This window comes from Pseudophryne corroboree, chromosome 3 (genome assembly GCF_028390025.1).
Source record: "Pseudophryne corroboree isolate aPseCor3 chromosome 3, aPseCor3.hap2, whole genome shotgun sequence".
Classification (NCBI taxonomy): domain Eukaryota; kingdom Metazoa; phylum Chordata; class Amphibia; order Anura; family Myobatrachidae; genus Pseudophryne; species Pseudophryne corroboree.
Genome location: NC_086446.1, coordinates 181,475,446 through 181,496,989, shown reverse-complemented (window position 1 = coordinate 181,496,989; position 21,544 = coordinate 181,475,446). Strand labels below are relative to the sequence as shown.

The 21,544-nt window shown below is 48.6% G+C and overlaps 1 protein-coding gene across 1 annotated transcript in view; it reads right to left on the bottom strand.

Moving 5' to 3' along the window:
• VDAC2 (voltage dependent anion channel 2) overlaps positions 1-21,544 on the bottom strand; it is a 60,616-nt gene that overhangs the window by 13,835 nt on the left and 25,237 nt on the right. The gene's annotated exons all lie outside the window — the stretch shown is intronic.

Here is a 21,544-nt window from a genome sequence, read left to right as displayed (position 1 = left end):
CTGAAAAGATGGCTCACAACAATAACAACCCGATTTTTGTAACAATATCTATGTACAAGTATTGCAGACAATCCGCACTTGGGATGGGCGCCCAGCATCCACTACGGACTATGAGAAATAGAGAAAATAAGAATTTACTTACCGATAATTCTAACGTCCTAAGTGGATGCTGGGGACTCCGTAAGGACCATGGGGATTATACCAAAGCTCCCAAACGGGCGGGAGAGTGCGGATGACTCTGCAGCACCGAATGAGAGAACTCCAGGTCCTCCTCAGCCAGGGTATCAAATTTGTAGAATTTAGCAAACGTGTTTGCCCCTGACCAAGTAGCTGCTCGGCAAAGTTGTAAAGCCGAGACCCCTCGGGCAGCCGCCCAAGATGAGCCCACCTTCCTTGTGGAATGGGCATTTACAGATTTTGGCTGTGGCAGGCCTGCCACAGAATGTGCAAGCTGAATTGTACTACAAATCCAGCGAGCAATAGTCTGCTTAGAAGCAGGAGCACCCAGCTTGTTGGGTGCATACAGGATAAATAGCGAGTCAGATTTTCTGACTCCAGCCGTCCTGGAAACATATTTTCAGGGCCCCAGCAACTTGGAGTCCTCCAAGTCCCTAGTAGCCGCAGGCACCACAATAGGCTGGTTCAAGTGAAATGCTGAAACCACCTTAGGGAGAAATTGAGGACGAGTCCTCAATTCTGCCCTGTCCGTATGAAAAATTAGGTAAGGGCTTTTATAGGATAAAGCCGCCAATTCTGAGACACGCCTGGCTGAAGCCAGGGCTAACAGCATTACCACCTTCCATGTGAGATATTTTAAGTCCACAGTGGAAAGTGGTTCAAACCAATGTGATTTTAGGAATCCCAAAACTACATTTAGATCCCAAGGTGCCACTGGAGGCACAAAAGGAGGTTGTATATGCAGTACCCCCTTGACAAACGTCTGTACTTCAGGAACTGAAGCCAGTTCTTTTTGGAAGAAAATCGACAGGGCCGAAATCTGAACCTTAATGGACCCTAATTTTAGGCCCATAGACAGTCCTGTTTGTAGGAAATGCAGGAAACGACCCAGTTGAAATTCCTCTGTAGGGGCCTTCCTGGCCTCGCACCACGCAACATATTTACGCCAAATACGGTGATAATGTTGTACGGTTACATCCTTCCTGGCTTTGATCAGGGTAGGGATGACTTCATCCGGAATGCCTTTTTCCTTCAGGATCCGGCGTTCAACCGCCATGCCGTCAAACGCAGCCGCGGTAAGTCTTGGAAGAGACAGGGTCCCTGCTGGAGCAGGTCCTTTCTTAGAGGTAGAGGCCACGGGTCCTCTGTGAGCATCTCTTGAAGTTCCGGGTACCAAGTCCTTCTTGGCCAATCCGGAGCCACGAGTATAGTCCTTACTCCTCTCCTTCTTATGATCCTCAGTACCTTGGGTATGAGAGGCAGAGGAGGGAACACATACACTGACTGGTACACCCATGGTGTTACCAGAGCGTCCACAGCTATTGCCTGAGGGTCCCTTGACCTGGCGCAATATCTGTCTAGTTTTTTTTGTTGAGGCGGGACGCCATCATGTCCACCTTTGGTTTTTCCCAACGGTTCACAATCATGTGGAAGACTTCTGGGTGAAGTCCCCACTCCCCCGGGTGAATCCACACCCGGAATGAACACTGCTGACAGTGCTATCACATGATTTTCTGCCCAGCGAAGAATCCTTGCAACTTCTGTCATTGCCCTCCTGCTTCTTGTGCCGCCCTGTCTGTTTACGTGGGCGACTGCCGTGATGTTGTCCGACTGGATCAGCACCGGCTGACCTTGAAGCAGAGGTCTTGCTAGGCTCAGAGCATTGTAGATGGCTCTTAGCTCCAGGATATTTATGTGAAGTGATGTCTCCAGGCTTGACCACAAGCCCTGGAAATTTCTTCCCTGTGTGACTGCTCCCCAGCCTCTCAGGCTGGCATCCGTGGTCACCAGGACCCAGTCCTGAATGCCGAATCTGCGGCCCTCTAGAAGATGAGCACTCTGCAACCACCACAGGAGAGACACCCTTGTCCTTGGAGACAGGGTTTTCCGCTGATGCATCTGAAGATGCGATCCGGACCATTTGTCCAGCAGATCCCACTGAAAAGTTCTTGCGTGGAATCTGCCGAATGGAATCGCTTCGTAAGAAGCCACCATTTTTCCAGGACCCTTGTGCATTGATGCACTGACACTTGGCCTGGTTTTAGGAGGTTCCTGACTAGCTCGGATAACTCCCTGGCTTTCTCCTCCGGGAGAAACACCTTTTTCTGGACTGTGTCCAGAATCATCCCTAGGAACAGCAGACGTGTCGTCGGAATCAGCTGCGATTTTGGAATATTTAGAATCCACCCGTGCTGTCGTAGCACTACTTGAGATAGTGCTACTCCGACCTCTAACTGTTCCCTGGACCTTGCCCTTATCAGGAGATCGTCCAAGTAAGGGATAATTAAGACGCCTTTTCTTCGAAGAAGAATCATCATTTCGGCCATTACCTTGGTAAAGACCCGGGGTGCCGTGGACAATCCAAACGGCAGCGTCTGAAACGGATAGTGACAGTTCTGTACCACAAACCTGAGGTACCCTTGGTGAGAAGGGCAAATTGGGACATGGAGGTAAGCATCCTTGATGTCCAGAGACACCATATAGTCCCCTTCTTCCAGGTTCGCTATCACTGCTCTGAGTGACTCCATCTTGAATTTGAACCTTTGTATGTAAGTGTTCAAGGATTTCAGATTTAAAATAGGTCTCACCGAGCCGTCCGGCTTCGGTACCACAAACAGCGTGGAATAATACCCCTTTTCCTGTTGTAGGAGGGGTACCTTGATTATCACCTGCTGGGAATACAGCTTGTGAATGGCGTCCAATACCGCCTCCCTGTCGGAGGGAGACGTTGGTAAAGCAGACTTCAGGAACCGGCGAGGGGGAGACGTCTCGAATTCCAATTTGTACCCCTGAGATACTACCTGCAGGATCCAGGGGTCCACTTGCGAGTGAGCCCACTGCGCGCTGAAAATCTTGAGACGACCCCCCACCGTACCCGAGTCCGCTTGTAAGGCCCCAGCGTCATGCTGAGGACTTGGCAGAAGCGGTGGAGGGCTTCTGTTCATGGGAAGAGGCTGCCTGCTGCAGACTTTTTCCCCTACCTCTGCCCCGGGGCAGATATGAGTGGCCTTTTGCCCGCTTGCCCTTATGGGGACGAAAGGATTGAGCCTGAAAAGACGGTGTCTTTTTCTGCCGAGAGGTGACCTGGGGTAAAAAGGTGGATTTCCCAGCCGTTGCCACCAGGTCCGATAGACCGACCCCAAATAACTCCTCCCCTTTATACGGCAATACTTCCATATGCCGTTTGGAATCCGCATCACCTGACCACTGTCGCGTCCATAACCCTCTTCTGGCAGAAATGGACAGCGCACTTACTCTTGATGCCAGAGTGCAAATATCCCTCTGTGCATCTCGCATATATAGAAATGCATCCTTTAAATGCTCTATAGTCAATAATATACTGTCCCTGTCCAGGGTATCAATATTTTCAGTAAGGGAATCCGACCAAGCCACCCCAGCACTGCACATCCAGGCTGAGGCGATTGCTGGTCTCAGTATAACACCAGTATGTGTGTATATACTTTTTAGGATATTTTCCAGCTTTCTATCAGCTGGCTCCTTGAGGGCGGCCGTATCCGGAGACGGTAACGCCACTTGTTTTGATAAGCGTGTGAGCGCCTTATCTACCCTAGGGGGTGTTTCCCAACGCGCCCTAACCTCTGGCGGGAAAGGGTATAATGCCAATAATTTTTTTAGAAATTAGCAGTTTTTTTATCGGGGGAAACCCACGCTTCATCACACACCTCATTTAATTCATCTGATTCAGGAAAAACTACGGGTAGTTTTTTCACACCCCACATAATACCCATTTTTGTGGTACTTGTAGTATCAGAAATGTTCAAAACCTCCTTCATTGCCGTGATCATGTAACGTGTGGCCCTACTGGAAAATACGTTTGTTTCCTCACCGTCGACACTGGAGTCAGTGTCCGTGTCTGGGTCGACCATCTGAGGTAACGGGCGCTTTAGAGCCCCTGACGGTGTTTGAGTCGCCTGGACAGGTATTAACTGTTTTTCCGGCTGTCTCATGTCGTCAACAGTCTTTTGTAAAGTGCTGACGCTATCACGTAATTCCTTCCATACGACCATCCAGTCAGGTGTCGACTCCCTAGGGGGGTGACATCACTATTACAGGCAATTGCTCCGCCTCCATACCATTTTCCTCCTCATACATGTCGACACAACGTACCGACACACAGCACACACACAGGGAATGCTCCGATAGAGGACAGGACCCCACTAGCCCTTTGGGGAGACAGAGGGAGAGTTTGCCAGCACACACCAGAGCGCTATATATATATATATATATATACACAGGGATAACCTTATATAAGTGTTTTTCCCTTATATAGCTGCTGTATTATTAATCTGCCAAATTTAGTGCCCCCCCTCTCTTGTTTTACCCTGTTTCTGTAGTGCAGGACTGCAGGGGAGAGCCAGGGAGCTTCCCTCCAACGGAGCTGTGAGGGAAAATGGCGCTTGTGTGCTGAGGAGATAGGCTCCGCCCCCTTCTCGGCAGCCTTTCTCCCGCTTTTTTAAGGAAAAACTGGCAGGGGTTAAATGCATCCATATAGCCCAGGAGCTATATGTGATGTATTTTTAGCCATCTAAGGTGTTTTTATTGCGTCTCAGGGCGCCCCCCCCCAGCGCCCTGCACCCTCAGTGACCGGAGTGTGAAGTGTGCTGAGAGCAATGGCGCACAGCTGCGGTGCTGTGCGCTACCTTATTGAAGACAGGACGTCTTCTGCCGCCGATTTCCCGGACCTCTTCAGTCTTCTGGCTCTGTAAGGGGGCCGGCGGCGCGGCTCTGGGACCCATCCATGGCTGGGCCTGTGATCGTCCCTCTGGAGCTAATGTCCAGTAGCCTAAGAAGCCCAATCCACTCTGCACGCAGGTGAGTTCGCTTCTTCTCCCCTTAGTCCCTCGGTGCAGTGAGCCTGTTGCCAGCAGGTCTCACTGAAAATAAAAAACCTAAAACTAACTTTTCACTAAGCAGCTCAGGAGAGCCACCTAGTGTGCACCCTTCTCGTTCGGGCACAAACATCTAACTGAGGCTTGGAGGAGGGTCATAGGGGGAGGAGCCAGTGCACACCAGGTAGTCCTAAAGCTTTTACTTTTGTGCCCAGTCTCCTGCGGAGCCGCTATTCCCCATGGTCCTTACGGAGTCCCCAGCATCCACTTAGGACGTTAGAGAAATATTTAATTCTCTGGAGTGCAGAAAAATCCAGAGTCCCAGGAATACATAGACTACGGGTTCACTACGGCTGGCCGGCGGTCGGGCTCCCGGCGACCAGCATACCGGCGCCGGGAGCCCGACCGCCGGCTTACCGACAGCGTGGCGAGCGCAAATGAGCCCCTTGCGGGCTCGCTGCGCTCGCCACGCTACGGGCACGGTGGCGCGCCACACTATTTTATTCTCCCTCTATGGGGGTCGTGGACCCCCACGAGGGAAAATAAGTGTCGGTATGCCGGCTGTCGGGCTCCCAGCGTCGGTATACTGAGCGCCGGGAGCCCGACCGCCGGTATACAGAAGACCACCCTAGACTACACCAATGCAATTTATAGAAAGCAGCAAAAACAGTTTATGAATCTGGTCACTTCAATACCAGACAATATGCCTAGAGAAAGTCCTATTAAAATAAGGAAATATTAACAATAACTATCTAATGCAGTTAAATGTGCCACATGTTTATCAGCTAGGCTAGAGTAAGCAGGCAATATATCACAGCCTAGGTGGGAGTATACCAGAACAGAGGAGGAGGAGGGGATGTGGATTATAAAGACACAATATGCTGGTGTAACTCTTCCTGCTTCACCTCTTTACCGAGGCAACCCAGGAAGCAGTAGCAACAAGTTGTAAGAACATCTTGTTTGACGAAGCTGGGAGAGTGAAAACTCCCCACTCTGACGATCCCCATCAGTCCCACAGCCCATGCTGAAGCGCTGTGTCTCCCTGCCCAGCCTGCTCCACTGCGCATGTGTGGGATCTCGCTGTTATCGCAAGATCTCCATGCGCATCCCAAAGCCGGCAGCCGCTACAGCTCTGTAATGAGGGCTGGTACCTCTAACAGTTTGAGGTTGAAAAAAAAAAAAAAAAAAAAGGCTTATTTGTCCATCGAGTTCAACCTATTTGAGTTCTCCTACGCTGTATTATTTTCAGGACTAATTTTATCTGTCGATAAAGTTGGCAGTTGTGTTTTTTTTTTCCGTTTTTTTTTTTTTTTTTTTTTTTAACTATAGCGCCTGATCTATGCACCATAGCCCTGTGTATCCTTATCCATTAGGAATTTATCTAGCCCATTCTTAAAGGTGTTGACCGAGTCCGCCATTACTACTCTCTCAGGCAGGGAATTCCAAACTCGTATTGTCCTTACTGTGAAAAAACCTTTTTGCCTCTGTGTGTGGAATCTCCTCTCCTCTAACCTAAGCAGACGTCCACGTGTCCTCTGTGCTGATCTTACCAAAAACAAATCCCCTGCTAGCTCTGTGTATTGTCCCTCATATACTTATACATGTTGATCATGTCTCCTCTTTTCCAGTGTACACGTCAAGCATTGCAAGTCTTTCCTCGTATTCCAGCGTCTCCATTCCCTTAATTAGTTTGGTCGCCCATCTCTGAACCTTTTCCAGATCCAGGATATCCTTTTTGTAGTATGATGCCCAAAATTGTGCGCAGTATTCCTGATGAGGCATCACTGGTGATTTATATAGTGGGAGTATAACACTCATCCCTACCATCAATTCCCCTCTTTATACATGCTAGTGTACAGTGTGTCCTCTTTTTTTGCTGCAATCCTACTTTCGATACTGCCGCTTAGTTTGATATCTATGTGAACACCCAAGTCTTTTTCCAGTACGGAGTCCCCTAAAATCACCCTATTTAGTATGTAGGTGTTATTTTTGTTCTTGCTACAAAGGTGCATTACCTTGCACCTGTCTGTATTGAAACTCATTCTCCATTTTGCTGCCCATGATTCCAGTTTAACTATGTCGTTCTGGAGAGACTCCGCATCCCCCTACGAATTTATAACCTTACATAGTTTGCCATCGTATGCAAAATTTGACACCATGCTCTCTAGACCTACTGCTAGATCGTTAATGAAAATGTTGAAATTTAGCGGCCCGAGAACAGACCCTTGTGGCACACAACTTAGTAATTCAGTCCAATTTGAAAAAGTTCCATTTACCACAACGCGCTACTCTCTATTATCTAACCCAGGCATTCCCAACCACGGTCCTCAAGGCACACTAACAGTGCAGGTTTTAGTGATATCCAGGCTTCAGCACAGGTGACTTAATTAGTAGCTCAGTTATTTTGATTTAACCATCTGTGCTGCAGCCTGGATATCACTAAAACCTGCACTGTTGGTGTGCCTTGAGGACCGTGGTTGGGAATGCCTGATCTAACCAATACTGACCCAAGTGCATATTTTGCTCCCTAGTCCTAGTTCTTGTAGCTTATAGATGAGTCTCATGTGCAGTACTGTCAAAAGCTTTGGCAAAGTCTAAAAAGACTACATCTACCTCCTTACCCTGATCAAGGTTCACACTAACAGTTTCATAAAAGCCTAGTAAGTTTGTTTGACATGATCTGTCCTTTACAAATCCATGTTGGTTCCTATTAAGAACCTTTTTGGCTTCAAGTAACTTCTGTATTCTATTCCTTAGAATGCTTTCTAATTGCTTTGGACAGGCTACACTGGCAATAATTTACGAGCCACATTGCAGTGTTTCGGCATCAGGGAGAGGATACTGGATTCGATTTTGGCGTTACTCTTCACCCTCTGCCAGGGTTGCTGTAAATGGGTGTTTATCATATGGGTTTGATATATCTAATGGCACCAGGCAAGGATGCCCTCTCCCCACTTATCTTCGCCTTGGCTATAGAACTGAGGCCCTTTGGGTGACCATAGAAACAGGGGAAAAGTTGATTATTCGTATTGGCGTGATATACAGGCCACCAGGTCAGGAAGAGGAACTTGACAAGAACCTATTGCAGGACATAACTAAAATGGCATTAAAAAGGAGAGGTAATAATCATGGGAGACTTTAATCTTCCTGATGTAAACTGGGAGGTGTCTGTTGCTAGTTCCACTAGAAGTAGGAACATTTTAAAATTCCCTTCAGGGAGCATCCCTCCACCAATTGGTGAGGGAGCCCACTCGGAAAGACGCAATATTAGACTTAATACTTACAAATGGAGACAGATTATCGGACGTAAAAGTGGGTGAAAACCTGGGATCCAGTGATCATCAAGCAGTATGGTTCAGCATTAAGACAGAGACTGACTCGTCCCATACAAAAACAAAAGGTGTTGGATTTTAGGAAGGCTGATTTTGTAGGGATGGGAAAATGTGTAAGTGATTCTTTGGCAGAGTGGAGGAACTTGGAAACAGTGCAGGAGAGGTGGGAAACATTCAAATGTGCAATATTAAAGGCAACAGACCTTTGTATCAAAACTGTTAGGAAAAACACAAGGAAAAAGGAAGCCAGTGTGGTTTGCAAAAGAAGTAGCAAATATTGTGAGAGCAAAAAAGATGGCTTTTAGGAGATATAAGCAGACACAAAATAATGAAGACAAAAAGATATATCTTGTTAGACAGAAGGAGACAAAGAAGGTAATCAGATGTGCAAAGGCACAAGCTGAGGAGAAAATGGCCCAGTCAGTGGGTAAAGGAGGCAAAACTTTTTTAGGTATATAAGCGAAAAGAGAAAAACAAAAGGCGGAATTATAAAACTAAAGACGGACACTGGGAGTCTTGTTGAAGGAGACAATTTAATAGCAGATCATCTTAATGATTATTTTTGCTCAGTATTTACTACTGAAAGAGAGGGAAAGGGGCCACAGTTAAGTTGCAGGGATATTCAGGAAAATGAAACAAGTACATTTACAGAGGAGAAGGTCCTAACAGAACTCTCAAAGCTGAAAGTGGACAAATCTATGGGGCCAGATGGGATACATCCAAGGATACTAAAAGAACTTAAAGAGGTGCTGGTAGCACCATTGACAGAATTATTCAACCAGTCATTAGCTACAGGAGAAATTCCAGGGGACTGGAAAAGAGCAAACGTAGTCCCACTGCACAAAAGTGGAAGCAAGGAAGAGGCAAACAACTACAGACCAGTGAGTCTTACATCAGTAGTAGGGAAATTGATGGAAACACTCTTAAAAGAAAGAGTTGTAGATTATCTCAAATCCGGCAATTTACAGGATCCCAAACAGCATGGATTCACTGGGGGGGAGATCATGTCAAACAAATCTTATTGACTTTTTTGATTGTGTGACTAAAGTGATGGATAAAGGTGGAGCCATGGATATAGCTTATCTAGACTTAGTAAGGCTTTTGACACAGTTCCACATCGCAGACTGCTAAATAAACTTGAAAGTTTGGGATTGGATATTAGGATTATTGAATGGATAAGATCTTGGTTGAAGGATAGAAAACAGAGAGTTGTGGTAAATGGAGTGCATTCACAGGAGGGAAATGTTACCAGTGGAGTACCCCAGGGATCTGTACTTGGACCAGTGCTTTTTAATATCTTTATTGGTGACATTGCAAATGGCATTAAAGGGAAAGTATGCCTTTTTGCAGATGACACAAAGGTATGCAACAGGGTAGACACACCAGGTGGGGTAAAAATAAGATTTTACTTACCGATAAATCTATTTCTCGTAGTCCGTAGTGGATGCTGGGACTCCGTCAGGACCATGGGGAATAGCGGCTCCGCAGGAGACAGGGCACAAAATTTAAAAGTTTGACCACTAGGTGGTGTGTACTGGCTCCTCCCCCTATGACCCTCCTCCAAGCCTCAGTTAGGATACTGTGCCCGGACGAGCGTACACAATAAGGAAGGATTTTGAATCCCGGGTAAGACTCATACCAGCCACACCAATCACACCGTACAACTTGTGATCTGAACCCAGTTAACAGTATGACAAACGTAGGAGCCTCTGAACAGACGGCTCACAACAATAACAACCCGATTTTTTTTTTTTTGTAACAATAACTATGTACAAGTATTGCAGACAATCCGCACTTGGGATGGGCGCCCAGCATCCACTACGGACTACGAGAAATAGATTTATCGGTAAGTAAAATCTTATTTTCTCTGACGTCCTAGTGGATGCTGGGACTCCGTCAGGACCATGGGGATTATACCAAAGCTCCCAAACGGACGGGAGAGTGCGGATGACTCTGCAGCACCGAATGAGAGAACTCCAGGTCCTCCTCAGCCAGGGTATCAAATTTGTAGAATTTTACAAACGTGTTCTCCCCTGACCACGTAGCTGCTCGGCAGAGTTGTAATGCCGAGACCCCTCGGGCAGCCGCCCAAGATGAGCCCACCTTCCTTGTGGAATGGGCCTTGACAGATTTAGGCTGTGGCAGGCCTGCCACAGAATGTGCAAGTTGAATTGTGCTACAAATCCAACGAGCAATCGTCTGCTTAGAAGCAGGAGCACCCAGCTTGTTGGGTGCATACAGTATAAACAGCGAGTCAGATTTTCTGACTCCAGCCGTCCTTGAAATATATATTTTCAATGCTCTGACAACGTCCAGCAACTTGGAATCCTCCAAATCGCTAGTAGCCGCAGGCACCACAATAGGCTGGTTCAGGTGAAACGCTGAAACCACCTTAGGCAGAAAGTGAGGACGCGTCCGCAGTTCTGCCCTGTCCGAATGAAAAATCAGATATGGGCTTTTATACGATAAAGCCGCCAATTCTGACACTCTCCTGGCTGAAGCCAGGGCCAGTAGCATGGTTACTTTCCATGTAAGATATTTCAAATCCACCGATTTGAGTGGCTCAAACCAATGGGATTTGAGAAAATCCAAAACTACATTAAGATCCCACGGTGCCACTGGGGGCACAACCGGGGGCTGTATATGTAGTACTCCTTTTACAAAAGTCTGGATTTCAATAACTGAAGCCAATTCTTTCTGGAAGAAAATCGACAGGGCCGAAATTTGAACCTTAATGGACCCTAATTTGAGGCCCATAGACAATCCTGTTTGCAGGAAATGTAGGAATCGACCCAGTTGAAATTCCTCCGTCGGGGCCTTCCTGGCTTCACACCACGCAACATATTTTCTCCAAATGCGGTGATAATGTTGTGCAGTCACCTCCTTCCTGGCTTTTACCAGGGTAGGGATGACCTCTTCCGGAATGCCTTTTTCCCTTAGGATTCGGCGTTCAACCGCCATGCCGTCAAACGCAGCCGCGGTAAGTCTTGGAATAGACACGGTCCCTGCTGAAGCAGGTCCCGTCTTAGAGGTAGAGGCCACGGATCTTCCGTGAGCATCTCCTGAAGTTCCGGGTACCAAGTTCTTCTTGGCCAATCCGGAGCCACGAGTATCGTTCTTACTCCCCTTTGCCGTATAATTCTCAGTACTTTTGGTATGAGAGGCAGAGGAGGAAACACATACACTGACTGGTACACCCATGGTGTTACCAGATCGTCAACAGCTATTGCCTGAGGGTCTCTTGACCTGGCGCAATACCTGTCCAGTTTTTTGTTGAGGCGGGACGCCATCATGTCCACCATTGGTCTTTCCCAATGGACCACAATCATGTGGAAGACTTCTGGATGAAGTCCCCACTCTCCCGGGTGCAGATCGTGTCTGCTGAGGAAGTCTGCTTCCCAGTTGTCCACTCCCGGGATGTTTACGTGGGCGACTGCCGTGATGTTGTCCGACTGAATCAACACCGGCTGACCCTGAAGCAGAGGTTTTGCCAGGCTTAGAGCATTGTAGATTGCTCTTAGCTCCAGTATATTTATGTGAAGAGACGTCTCGTGGCTTGACCACACGCCCTGGAAGTTTCTTCCCTGTGTGACCGCTCCCCAGCCTCTCAGGCTGGCATCCGTGGTCACTAGGACCCAGTTCTGTATGCCGAATCTGCGGCCCTCTAACAGATGAGCACTCTGCAACCACCATAGCAGAGACACTCTTGTCCTTGTGGACAATTTTATCCGCTGATGCATCTGCAGATGCGATCCGGACCATTTGTCCAGCAGATCCCACTGAAAAGTTCGTGCATGGAATCTGCCGAATGGAATCGCTTCGTAAGAAGCTACCATTTTTCCCAGGACTCTTGTGCATTGATGCACAGATACTTTTCCTGGTTTTAGGAGGTTCCTGACTAGATCGGATAACTCCCTGGCTTTCTCCTCCGGAAGAAATACCTTTTTCTGAACAGTGTCCAGAATCATCCCTAGGAACAACAGACGTGTCGTCGGGATCAGTTGGGATTTTGGAAAATTCAGAATCCACCCGTGTTGTTGGAGCACTACTTGGGTTAGTGCTACTCCGACCTCCAGTTGTTCTCTGGATCTTGCCCTTATCAGGAGATCGTCCAAGTAAGGGATAATTAAGACGCCTTCTCTTCGAAGAAGGATCATCATTTCGGCCATTACCTTGGTAAAGACCCGGGGTGCCGTGGACAATCCAAACGGCAGCGTCTGAAACTGATAATGACAGTTTTGGACCACGAACCTGAGGTACCCTTGGTGTGAAGGACAAATTGGAACATGAAGGTAAGCATCCTTGATGTCCAAGGACACCATAAAATCCCCTTCTTCCAGATTCGCTATCACTGCTCTGAGTGACTCCATCTTGAACTTGAATTTTTGTATGTACAGGTTCAGAGATTTTAGATTTAGAATCGGTCTTACCGAGCCGTCCGGCTTCGGTACCACAAATAGCGTGGAGTAATACCCCTGTCCCTGTTGTAGGAGGGGTACCTTGACTATCACCTGCTGAGAATACAGCTTGTGAATGGGCTCCAATACCGTCGCCCTGTCGGAGGGAGACGTTGGCAAAGCAGACTTTAGGAAACGGCGAGGAGGGGACTTCTCGAATTCCAACCTGTAACCCTGAGATACTACCTGCAGGATCCAGGGGTCCACCTGCGAGTGAGCCCACTGTGCGCTGAAATGTTTGAGGCGACCCCCCACCGCCCCTGAGTCTGCTTGTAAGGTCCCAGCGTCATGCTGACGCCTTTGTAGAAGCCGGGGAGGGCTTCTGCTCCTGGGAAGGAGCTGCTTGTTGCAGTCTCTTACCCTTTCCTTTGCCTCGGGGCAAATAGGAATGTCCTTTTGCTCGTTTGTTCTTATAGGAACGAAAGGACTGCGGCTGAAAAGCCTGCGGCTTTTTCTGCTGGGAGGTGACCTGGGGTAAAAAGGTGGATTTTCCGGCCGTTGCCGTGGCCACCAGATCCGATAGACCGACCCCAAATAATTCCTCCCCCTTATACGGCAATACTTCCATATGTCGTTTGGAATCCGCATCACATGACCACTGGCGCGTCCATAAACTTCTTCTGGCAGATATGGACATCGCACTTACTCTTGATGCCAGAGTGCAAATATCTCTCTGTGCATCTCGCATATAAAGAAATGCATCCTTTAACTGCTCTATAGTCAGTAAAATACTGTCCCTATCCAGGGTCTCAATATTTTCAGACAGTGACTCCGACCAAGCCACGCCAGCACTGCACATCCAGGCTGAGGCGATTGCTGGTCTCATTATAACACCCGTATGTGTGTATATACTTTTTAATGTATTCTCCAGCCTCCTATCAGCTGGATCCTTGAGGGCGGCCGTATCAGGAGACGGTAACGCCACTTGCTTTGATAAGCGTGTGAGCGCCTTATCCACCCTAGGAGGTGTTTCCCAGCGCGCCCTAACCTCTGGCGGGAAAGGGTATAATGCCAATAACTTCTTTGAAATTAGCAGTCTTCTATCTGGGGTAACCCACGCTTCATCACACACTTCATTCAGTTCCTCTGATTCAGGAAAAACTATCGGTAGTTTTTTCACACCCCACATAATACCCCTTTTTGTGGTACTTGCAGTATCAGAGATATGCAAAGCCTCCTTCATTGCCGTGATCATATAACGTGTGGCCCTACTGGAAAATACGTTTGTTTCTTCACCGTCGACACTGGATTCAGTGTCAGTGTCTGGGTCTGTGTCGACCGACTGAGGTAAAGGGCGTTTTACAGCCCCTGACGGTGTCTGAGACGCCTGGACAGGTACTAACTGGTTTGCCGGCTGTCTCATGTCGTCAACCGACTTTTGTAGTGTGCTGACACTATCCCGTAATTCCATAAACAAAGCCATCCATTCTGGTGTCGACTCCCTAGGGGGTGACATCACCATTACAGGCAATTGCTCCGCATCCACGCCAACATCGCCCTCATACATGTCGACACACACGTACCGACACACAGCAGACACACAGGGAATGCTCTGATAGAAGACAGGACCCCACTAGCCCTTTGGGGAGACAGAGGGAGAGTTTGCCAGCACACACCCAAGCGCTATAAATATATATAGGGACAACCTTAATAAGTGTGTTCCCTTTATAGCAGCTCAAATATTATAAATATCGCCAATAAGTGCCCCTCCTCTCTGTTTTAACCCTGTTTCTGTAGTGCAGTGCAGGGGAGAGTCCTGGGAGCCTTCCTCGCAGCGGAGCTGGGCAGGAAAATGGCGCTGTGTGCTGAGGAGAATAGGCCCCGCCCCCTTTTCGGCGGGCTTCTTCTCCCGGTTTTTTTGGAACCTGGCAGGGGTTAAATACATCCATATAGCCCCAGGGGCTATATGTGATATATTTTAGCCAGAATAGGTATATTACATTGCTGCCCAGGGCGCCCCCCCCAGCGCCCTGCACCCTCAGTGACCGCTGGTGTGAAGTGTGCGGAGAGCAATGGCGCACAGCTGCAGTGCTGTGCGCTACCTCATGAAGACTGAGACGTCTTCTGCCGCCGGTTTCTGGACCTCTTCTCTATTCGGCATCTGCAAGGGGGTCGGCGGCGCGGCTCCGGTGACCCATCCAGGCTGTACCTGTGATCGTCCCTCTGGAGCTAGTGTCCAGTAGCCTAAGAAGCAAATCCATCCTGCACGCAGGTGAGTTCACTTCTTCTCCCCTAAGTCCCTCGTTGCAGTGAGCCTGTTGCCAGCAGGACTCACTGAAAATAAAAAAACCTAACAAACTTTTTCTAAGCAGCTCTTTAGGAGAGCCACCTAGATTGCACCCTGCTCGGACGGGCACAAAAACCTAACTGAGGCTTGGAGGAGGGTCATAGGGGGAGGAGCCAGTACACACCACCTAGTGGTCAAACTTTTAAATTTTGTGCCCTGTCTCCTGCGGAGCCGCTATTCCCCATGGTCCTGACGGAGTCCCAGCATCCACTAGGACGTCAGAGAAACAAATGATTGAGGATCTAGGTAGACTAGAGGAATGGTCAAGAGTCTGGCAATTACAGTTTAATGCCAAAAAATGCAAAATCATGCACTTGGGTCTCAAAAATCCTAAAGCTAAATACAGTATTAATGGCACTATACTGGAAACTACTGAGGAGGAAAGGGATCTAGGAGTCACTATTTCAGATGACTTAAAATAAGAATTTACTTACCGATAATTCTATTTCTCGTAGTCCGTAGTGGATGCTGGGGACTCCGTAAGGATCATGGGGATAGCGGCTCCGCAGGAGACAGGGCACAAAAGTAAAAGCTTTAGGATCAGGTGGTGTGCACTGGCTCCTCCCCCTATGACCCTCCTCCAAGCCTCAGTTAGGATACTGTGCCCGGACGAGCGTACACAATAAGGAAGGATCTTGAATCCCGGGTAAGACTCATACCAGCCACACCAATCACACTGTACAACCTGTGATCTGAACCCAGTTAACAGCATGATAACAGCGGAGCCTCTGAAAAGATGGCTCACAACAATAATAACCCGTTTTAGTTAACAATAACTATGTACAAGTATTGCAGACAATCCGCACTTGGGATGGGCGCCCAGCATCCACTACGGACTACGAGAAATAGAATTATCGGTAAGTAAATTCTTATTTTCTCTGACGTCCTAAGTGGATGCTGGGGACTCCGTAAGGACCATGGGGATTATACCAAAGCTCCCAAACGGGCGGGAGAGTGCGGATGACTCTGCAGCACCGAATGAGAGAACTCCAGGTCCTCCTCAGCCAGGGTATCAAATTTGTAGAATTTTGCAAACGTGTTTGCCCCTGACCAAGTAGCAGCTCGGCAAAGTTGTAAAGCCGAGACCCCTCGGGCAGCCGCCCAAGATGAGCCCACCTTTCTTGTGGAATGGGCATTTACATATTTTGGATGTGCACAGAATGTGCAAGCTGAATTGTACTACACATCCAACTAGCAATCGTCTGCTTAGAAGCAAGAGCACCTAGTTTGTTGGGTGCATACAGGATAACAGCAAGTCAGTTTTCCTGACTCCAGCCGTCCTGGAAACATATATTTTCAGGGCCCTGACAACATCTAGCAACTTGGAGTCCTCCAAGTCCCTAGTAGCCGCAGGTACCACAATAAGCTGGTTCAGGTGAAACGCTGACACCACCTTAGGGAGAAACTGGGGACGAGTCCGCAGCTCTGCCCTGTCCGAATGGACAATCAGATATGGGCTTTTGTGAGACAAAGCCGCCAATTCTGACACTCGCCTGGCCGAGGCCAGGGCCAACAGCATGGTCACTTTCCATGTGAGATATTTCAAATCCACAGATTTGAGCGGTTTAAACCAATGTGATTTGAGGAATCCCAGAACTACGTTGAGATGCCACTGGAGGCACAAAAGGGGGTTGTATATGCAGTACTCCCTTGACAAACTTCTGGACTTCAGGAACTGAAGCCAATTCTTTCTGGAAGAAAATCGACAGGGCCGAAATTTGAACCTTAATGGACCCCAATTTGAGGCCCATAGACACTCCTGTTTGCAGGAAATGCAGGAATCGACCGAGTTGAAATTCCTCCGTGGGGCCTTCCTGGCCTCACACCATGCAACATATTTTCGCCAAATGTGGTGATAATGTTGTGCGGTCACCTCCTTCCTGGCTGACCAGGGTAGGGATGACCTCTTCCGGAATGCCTTTTTCCCTTAGGATCCGGCGTTCAACCGCCATGCCGTCAAACGCAGCCGCGGTAAGACTTGGAACAGACATGATCCTTGCTGAAGCAAGTCCCTTCTTAGTATCTCTTGAAGTTCCGGGTACCAAGTCCTTCTTGGCCAATCCGGAGCCACGAGTATAGTTCTTACTCCTCTCCGTCTTATAATTCTCAGTACCTTGGGTATGAGAGGCAGAGGAGGGAACACATACACCGACTGGTACACCCACGGTGTTACCAGAGCGTCCCTGCTATTGCCTGAGGGTCTCTTGACCTGGCGCAATACCTGTCCAGTTTTTTGTTCAGACGGGACGCCATCATGTCCACCTTTGGTCTTTCCCAACGGTTCACAATCATGTGGAAGACTTCCAGATGAAGTCCCCACTTTCCCGGGTGGAGGTCGTGCCTGCTGAGGAAGTCTGCTTCCCAGTTGTCCACTCCCGGGATGAACACCGCTGACAGTGTTATCACATGATTTTTCGCCCAGCGAAGAATCCTTGCTGCCATTGCCCTCCTGCTTCTTGTGCCGCCCTGTCTGTTTACGTGGGCGACTGCCGTGATGTTGTCCGACTGGATCAGCACCGGTTGACTTTGAAGCAGAGGTCTTCCTAGGCTCAGAGCATTGTAAATTGCCCTTAGCTCCAGTATATTTATGTGGAGAGAAGTCTCCAGACTTGACCACACTCCTTGGAAATTTCTTCCCTGTGTGACTGCTCCCCAGCCTCTCAGGCTGGCATCCGTGGTCACCAGGACCCAGTCCTGAATGCCGAATCTGCTGCCCTCTAGTAGATGAGCACTCTGCAGCCACCACAGAAGAGACACCCTTGTCCTTGGAGACAGGATTATCCGCTGATGCATCTGAAGATGCGATCCGGACCATTCGTCCAGCAGATCCCACTGAAAAATTCTTGCGTGAAATCTGCCGAATGGAATCGCTTCGTAAGAAGCCACCATTTTTCCCAGGACTCTTGTGCATTGATGCACTGACACTTGGCCTGGTTCTAGGAGGTTCCTAACTAGCTCGGATAACTCCCTGGCTTTCTCCTCCGGGAGAAACACCTTTTTCTGGACTGTGTCCAGAATCATCCCTAGGAACAGCAGACGTGTCGTCGGAATCAGCTGCGATTTTGGAATATTTAGAATCCACCCGTGCTGTCGTAGAACTACTTGAGATAGTGCTACTCCGACCTCCAACTGTTCTCTGGACCTTGCCCTTATCAGGAGATCGTCCAAGTAAGGGATAATTAAGACGCCTTTTCTTTGAAGAAGAATCATCATTTCGGCCATTACCTTGGTAAAGACCCGGGGTGCCGTGGACAAGCCAAACGGCAGCGTCTGAAACTGATAGTGACAGTTCTGTACCACGAACCTGAGGTACCCTTGGTGAGAAGGGCAAATTGGGACATGGAGGTAAGCATCCTTGATGTCCAGGGACACCATATAGTCCCCTTCTTCCTGGTTCGCTATCACTGCTCTGAGTGACTCCATCTTGATTTGAACCTTTGTATGCAAGTGTTCAAAGATTTCAGATTTAGAATAGGTCTCACCGAGCCGTCTGGCTTCAGTACCACAAATAGTGTGGAATAATACCCCTTTCCTTGTTGTAGGAGGGGTACTTTGATTATCACCTGCTGGGAATACAGCTTGTGAATTGTTTCCAATACTGCCTCCCTGTCGGAGGGAGACGTTGGTAAAGCAGACTTCAGGAACCTGCGAGGGGGAGACGTCTCGAACTTCCAATCTGTACCCCTGGGATACTACTTGTAGGATCCAGGGGTCCACTTGCGAGTGAGCCCACTGCGCGCTGAAACTCTTGAGACGACCCCCCACCGCACCCGAGTCCGCTTGTACGGCCCCAGCGTCATGCTGAGGACTTGGCAGAAGCGGTGGAGGGCTTCTGTTCCTGGGAAGGAGCTGCCTGCTGCAGTCTTCTTCCCTTTCCTCTACCCCTGGGCAGATATGACTGGCCTTTTGCCCGCTTGCCCTTATGGGGACGAAAGGACTGAGGCTGAAAAGACGGTGTCTTTTTCTGCTGAGATGTGACTTGGGGTAAAAAAGGTGGATTTTCCAGCTGTTGCCGTGGCCACCAGGTCCGATGGACCGACCCCAAATAACTCCTCCCCTTTATACGGCAATACTTCCATGTGCCGTTTGGAATCTGCATCACCTGACCACTGTCGTGTCCATAAACATCTTCTGGCAGACATGGACATCGCACTTACTCTTGATGCCAGAGTGCAAATATCCCTCTGTGCATCTCGCATATATAGAAATGCATCTTTTAAATGCTCTATAGTCAATAAAATACTGTCCCTGTCAAGGGTATCAATATTTTCAGTCAGGGAATCCTACCAAGCCACCCCAGCGCTGCACATCCAGGCTGAGGCGATCGCTGGTCGCAGTATAACACCAGTATGTGTGTATATACTTTTTAGGATATTTTCCAGCCTCCTATCAGCTGGCTCCTTGAGGGCGGCCGTATCTGGAGACGGTAACGCCACTTGTTTTGATAAGCGTGTGAGCGCCTTATCCACCCTAGGGGGTGTTTCCCAACGCGCCCTAACTTCTGGCGGGAAAGGGTATAACGCCAATAATTTTCTATCGGGGGAAACCCACGCATCATCACACACTTCATTTAATTTATCTGATTCAGGAAAAACTACAGGTAGTTTTTTCACACCCCACATAATACCCTTTTTTGTGGTACTTGTAGTATCAGAAATATGTAACACCTCCTTCATTGCCCTTAACATGTAACGTGTGGCCCTAATGGAAAATACGTTTGTTTCTTCACCGTCGACACTGGAGTCAGTGTCCGTGTCTGTGTCGACCGACTGAGGTAATGGGCGTTTTAAAGCCCCTGACGGTGTTTGAGACGCCTGGACAGGTACTAATTGGTTTGCCGGCCGTCTCATGTCGTCAACCGACCTTGCAGCGTGTTGACATTATCACGTAATTCCCTAAATAAGCCATCCATTCCGGTGTCGACTCCCTAGAGAGTGACATCACCATTACAGGCAATTGCTCCGCCTCCTCACCAACATCGTCCTCATACATGTCGACACACACGTACCGACACACAGCACACACACAGGGAATGCTCTGATAGAGGACAGGACCCCACTAGCCCTTTGGGGAGACAGAGGGAGAGTTTGCCAGCACACACCAAAACGCTATAATTATACAGGGACAACCTTATATAAGTGTTTTCCCTTATAGCATCTTAATATATTATAATATCGCCACACAAAATGCCCCCCCTCTCTGTTTTAACCCTGTTTCTGTAGTGCAGTGCAGGGGAGAGCCTGGGAGCCTTCCTAGCAGCGGAGCTGTGTAGGAAAATGGCGCTGTGTGCTGAGGAGAATAGGCCCCGCCCCCTTTTCGGCGGGCTTCTTCTCCCGTTTTTCTGACAACCTGGCAGGGGTTAAATACATCCATATAGCCCCAGAGGCTATATGTGATGTATTTTTAGCCAGCATAGGTACTTTCATTGCTGCCCAGGGCGCACCCCCCAGCGCCCTGCACCCTCAGTGACCGTTGGTGTGAAGTGTGCTGAGAGCAATGGCGCACAGCTGCCGTGCTGTGCGCTACCTTAAGAAGACTGGGAAGTCTTCAGCCGCCGATTTCTGGACCTCTTCTCTCTTCAGCATCTGCAAGGGGGTCGGCGGCGCGGCTCCGGTGACCCATCCAGGCTGTACCTGTGATCGTCCCTCTGGAGCTAGTGTCCAGTAGCCTAAGAAGCCAATCCATCCTGCACGCAGGTGAGTTCACTTCTTCTCCCCTAAGTCCCTCGTTGCAGTGAGCCTGTTGCCAGCAGGACTCACTGAAAATAAAAAACCTAACAAAACTTTTACTCTAAGCAGCTCTTTAGGAGAGCCACCTAGATTGCACCCTTCTCGGCCGGGCACAAAAACCTAACTGAGGCTTGGAGGAGGGTCATAGGGGGAGGAGCCAGTGCACACCACCTGATCCTAAAGCTTTTACTTTTGTGCCCTGTCTCCTGCGGAGCCGCTATCCCCAGCATCCACTTAGGACGTCAGAGAAAAGCAGGTAAGCAATGTAACAAGGCAATGAGGAAGGCTAGTCAGATGCTTGGCTGCATTGGGAGAGGAATCAGCAGCAGAAAGAAAGAAGTAATAATGCCACTGTATAGGTCATTGGTACGGCCTCATCTAGAATACTGTATTCAGTTCTGGAGGCCATATCTTCTAAAGGATATTAATACATTAGAAACTGTACAAAGGAGGGCAACTAAAATGGTGCATGGCCTACATCACAAAACATACCCAGAAAGACTAAGAAATCTCAATATGTATAGTTTGGAGCAGAGAAGGGAAAGGGGAGACATGATAGAAACTTTCAAATATATGAAGGGTTTTAACAAAGTCCAGGAGGGAAACATTCTCCAAATGAAGAGAAGCAATAGGACACGAGGACATGCACTGAGACTGGAGGGGGGGAGGTTCAGGGGAAATTTGCGGAAAAATTATTTCACAGAAAGGGTAG